Below are 5189 nucleotides of genomic sequence, written 5' to 3' on the forward strand. Positions count from 1 at the left end.
TGTCTGGACTGGCTGGTTTTGTGTGTCAACTTGACACAGGCTGGAGTTGTCACAGAGAAGGGAGCTTCAGTTGGGGAAGTGCCTCCATGAGACCCAGCTGTGGGGCATTTTCTCAATTAGTGATCAAGGGTAGAGGGCCCATTGTGGGTGGTGCCATCCCTGGGCTGGAAGTCTTGGGTTCTATAAGAGAGTAGGCTGAGCAAGCCAGGGGAAGCAAGCTCCTGCTTCCTGACCTGCTTGAGTTCCAGTCCTGACTTCCTTTGGTGATGAACAGCAATGTGGAAGTGTAAGCTGAATAAACCCTTTCCTCCCCAACTTGCTTCTTGGTCATGATGTTTGTGCAGGAATAGAAACCCTGACTAAGACAGGGTCGGTAGGTTTTTTCCTTACCTGGTACATTTTAAGCTGTCTAGTAGAAGAGTGTTGTTGTCGTAGCTGCTGTCATCGTTGTTGTTGTGTTGCTTTCCTCAGCAGGGTAGAGTTGAGGTATGTCCTCTGATACTCTTGGTGTGCCCCTCCCTTGGTCAGTTCTGAGGGAAGTTTGGGATTATCCCATGCGTCTTAAAAGCCACACACCTGCTGTTAAGTCCTAAGACTTTCCATCCCCATCTCTGCCAACTATTGCATTCTTGGTCACCTCTGGAGACACTGGGTACCTCGGAACAAAAAGTTCACCAGTCTGGATAGAATTTTAAAATTGTTTTTCATGAGATGGAAAGATTCTAGTCCAAGTCATTAAAACAAGTGGCAGATATTAAAAATCACAGTACTGCAAGGTGGGAATTCCAGAGTTCACATAGCATGGACTGCTGAGCACGGGCACCAGGCGTTCACCTCAAAGTCTAAGTGCTGCTTGCTGATGTCCTTATGTGAACTTGGGGATTGCTAAACAAGTGAAAACCCCTTAAAGGTTGAGATGTGGAGCAGGTAAGTTTGGATGGGAGGAGGTGGGCATGGGGGGAGAAAAGGCCGCAGACTCCCAATGGGTAGGGATGGGATATGATTCTCAGGGGCTCATCCTGCAGCTCGACTTTACCCAGTTCAGCCCTGCTTCTGCAGAAAGGCAATATTCTGGAACCACTTGCAATCTTTTTTGAGAGTTGTTCCATGAGAGCATTAGTCATTCTCTACTCAATTGGGCATGGAGCCCAAGACTGCATATTTATCCTGGCATGCAGTTCTCCAGGGTTTCTGCTCACTCCGTGGGACAGAATCTCATGGTCCAGGCTGTGGCCCATGACTGGGAGGAAAGACCGTCTGCTCTTTGCCCAGTCTCTCCACCACTCCCCACTCAGGGCTGCCGGTGATCTCCAGCCCTTCAGCACTAAGCTTTTGAAGGTCATTAATGCTTTCCTTCTAAGACTTCTAGCACCTTCCAAGGAAAGCATGATAGGTAATCTTAACTTCACGTGGACAAACTTCTGCTGTTTACTAGAAGTGGAGAACAGTTGTGTCATAGCCATGGCCCCTGCACCTTCTAGTTAAGCAGCTCTGGGATGTATGATGAGACCTAAGAGACTCTGCAGGGACACCTCAGCATACATGAGCTAATGCTCTTCTGTCCTTATACCTTTCAGTGAAAAAGGCTGAGGCCGTAAGTCAAGTGTTCTATACTTCTGCACCGTCTTTACACTTTGTTTCATTCTGATGCTGCATGCAAACCAGAGATGCAACTGTACCATTCAAGGCTGGTAATATGGGCCTTGTGTATTCAGCTTCAATACAAAGGCCAGATGCTGGGTGAGTTTGTGCAGTGAACGCCTCCCTCGGCGTAGCTCTGAGTGCTCAGCTCTGAGTCTGCCACATTGAAGCCATTCTACCAATGTTTACTGAAATGAAAAGAAACTACATTCAATCTATTTGTGGCCTTTGGGTATCATTTCCAATAACCCCAAATAAGTCTCAGGCTCCAAAGAGATAAACTAGTGTAATTAAATGGTGCAGAAGCCCCTGGTGTTCTGCAGTTGGATTTCTTCTGTTCTTTCTTCTCCAAGGGCATAATAAGAGCACAGAAAGCAGATAAGAAGTTAGAGGGAAAGGTCCTTTGATGTCAGATGCTCACATGCCTCTTATGGGATAACTATTTTGCACCAGGACTAGACAACGCAATGGATTGCCTGTGAGAGAGGATAAAGGGAAGAGCAGGAATGGCTTGCTTCCCTCAGTCAGCTGCTCCGGTCCTGGCAGAAGAGTCAGCTCCATTTGGGGCTATGTTAGAGCCATCCCTGCTGGGACTTTTCCTCTAGCAGTGTGAGTCAAGTGCTCTGAATCAGCTTCCTGATTAGACTCACCAAACCCAGCTGCAGGAGCTCTCAGGTTGCTGCCAGTGTCTTTGAACTCGCTTTGGAGATGATCTATGACTTCTTTAACCAACAGCAGAGTCTCAAATTATAGATAGAGTTTCCATTCATGAATGCCGGTGCTCCCAATTGTTGATGTATGACAAAAGTCAGGTTGATGCAAGTTTAATTTAAAGGTTTCTTTTGGTGGTGGTTGTGAACTGTATGAATCTGCAAACAGAAACACACATCCTACAGTCATCAAGCATCTACCTGAGTCAGCACAATAAGGAATATCCCCTCTTCTTTCAGCTTTGTAAGCGAAGCCAGGGCTTGAGGGGCTGGGAGAGAGCTGAGGCTCAGAGAAGCAGGTGAACGGAGACAACGAACTGCTATATTTGTTGTTAAATTTCTATACCAGCAAATATATAAGCAACCAAAGAAAAATATATAAATTGGATTTAAAGATTTTTGTGCTTCTAAGGGCAGCATCAAAAAAGTGGTTCTGGGCTGGAGCTATGGCTCAGCAGTTAAGAGTACTAGCTGTTATTTCAAAGGACCTGGGTTTGATTCCCAGCACCACATGGTGGCTCACAACTACCCCTAACTCCAGTTCCAGAGAATCCAATGCTCTCTTCTGGCCTCCACAAGCACCAGACATGCACTTGATACACAGATATGCATGTAGGTAAAAACTCATACACAGGGCTGGAGAGATGGCTCAGCAGTTAAGAGCAATGACTGCTCTTCCAGAGGTCCTGAGTTCAAATCCCAACAACCACATGGTGGCTCACAACCATCTATTATGAGATCTGATGCCCTTTTCTGGTGTGTCTGAAGACAGCTACAGTGTACTTATATATAATAAATTAATTAATTAAAAAACTCATACACGGGCTGGAGAGGTGGCTCAGCGGTTAAGAGCACTGACTACTCTTCCGAAGGTCCTGAGTTCAAGTCCCAGCAACCACATGGTTGCTCACAACCATCCATAATAAGATCTGACTCCCTCTTATGGAGTGCCTGAAGACAGCTACAATGTACTTACATATAATAAATAAAAGAAAAAACAAACTCATACACATAAAATTAATAATTTTTAAAATGGTGGTTCAGTCCAGAATGGGGGAACATATTTTGCAAATGTTACATGGGATGAGGATCTACTAGCCAAAATATATAAAGAACAACTCTTACAACTCAGCAAGCAGATAAATAATCCAATTTTAAAATGAGCAAAGAAAACTCGTGGCTTGGCAAAGCCCATTTTGGATTCCAGAGCTTGGGGTAGGATAGGAAGAAAGGAGTGAATTTATGCCCAACCTGGGCTACTCTAATGAAACCCTGTCTTAAAACTGGAAGGAAAAAAAAGACAAAGACTTTAAGTTGATTTTTCTCCAAGGAAAGTAGGGAAATGGCCAACCAGGACCTGAAGCAATGCTCACTGGCACTAGTCATTAGAGAAACACCAGTCAGTGAGTGCCACGTTGCAGCTAGCAGACTGGCTTTGATTTATTTTTTTAAACAGAAAATGTTGACCCTCTCCAGGTACAGAAGGATGCAGCTGGCCAGCTCCTCAGAAAGTCACATGAAATTCCCAGGGACTCCAACAAGGCTCTTCGTTCTTACTTATCAAAGAGTGGGAAATAAAACGCTTGGATGCAGAGTTCACCAGAGTGCTGATCACAGTCATAGAAGAGTGGACTCGACACAGACGGCTTTCAGATGATGAGCAGGTAGAACACTACAAAGCCACATGGTGAAATACTGTTTAACCGTACAAAGAAATTGTTTTTAATTTTTGTTGCTTTGTTATCTTATTGAGTCATTTAGGATTTTATCTTGGGTTTTTGTTTTTGACACAGGGTTTTACTATGCAAAAACCAGCTGGCCTCAGGGGAAGGGGAGGGGGGGAAGTGAGCTTTTTAAAAAGAAAACATAATCCCGATACTGACCCCAGTAGACCCCGAATCTCTACATAGGCTCTGGACCAAAAATGGCTTTGAAAGCATCCTTGTGATTCTGTTCTGCAGCAAAGTTGACCATCACAGACCTGGAGCATCACAGCCTGCAGGTGGTACCCATTATGGAAGTGACTCTTGGTTTGGTTTGTTTCATTGCTGTTGTTACTTTAGACAGGGTCTCATTATGTAGCCTGAACTGGTTTGAACCTTCCTACATGGCCAAGGCTGGCCTGGAATGTGTGAGCCTTCTGACCAAACTCGCTGAGTGCTGCCATTACAGAAGTGTGCTCCTGCGTCTGATGAAGTGACCACTCTTGCTTCCTGTCTGCTACTTCCTGTCCTCTCCCAGCCGTGCAACGCTCACAGCTCAAAGTCAGAATGGGTCCCTTCACTCCTGCTCATTCAATGTTCTAACTTTCGTGGGGACTTGGGATGTTCAATATTTTGGAGGAGGTGAATTTTAGGCTTTCCCTTGCCTCTTTAGATTCAATCACTGTGATTCAACTTCGTGCCAACATTCATTTGTTCCACGTTAGAGCAAAAGTTGGAGTCCATCCCAGTGGGCTGGAACCCTCTGCTCTGCAAACCCCGGATTTTATAGTTTGTGAAATTCTAGGCAGAGACTCAGGATCTAAGGAGCCAGGAACATGCTAGTGCAAACACATGCCTCTGCATCCTTATTAATGATCTGACTCAGACACCCTTGTTTAACAAGACCTAACCTTGGCTTCTGTGGTCTTGGCCTCTGCTGTGCTATGGCCTCCCTTGCTAGCTTCTCACCAAGCCTGTTGGCTGCCTTGTCTATAGTTTGGCAAATGTGGCTGGGATGATGGTCCAAACCATAGGGCCCTAATCAAATCCACCCATTAAAGAAAGAACTTTTCTTATTCATTCTTCCCCAGAAGCTGGAGCCAATGGGTGGAAAAGATTTGATGGAATACAAAAA

Source organism: Mastomys coucha, unplaced genomic scaffold (genome assembly GCF_008632895.1).
Source record: "Mastomys coucha isolate ucsf_1 unplaced genomic scaffold, UCSF_Mcou_1 pScaffold22, whole genome shotgun sequence".
NCBI classification, from domain to species: Eukaryota; Metazoa; Chordata; class Mammalia; order Rodentia; family Muridae; genus Mastomys; species Mastomys coucha.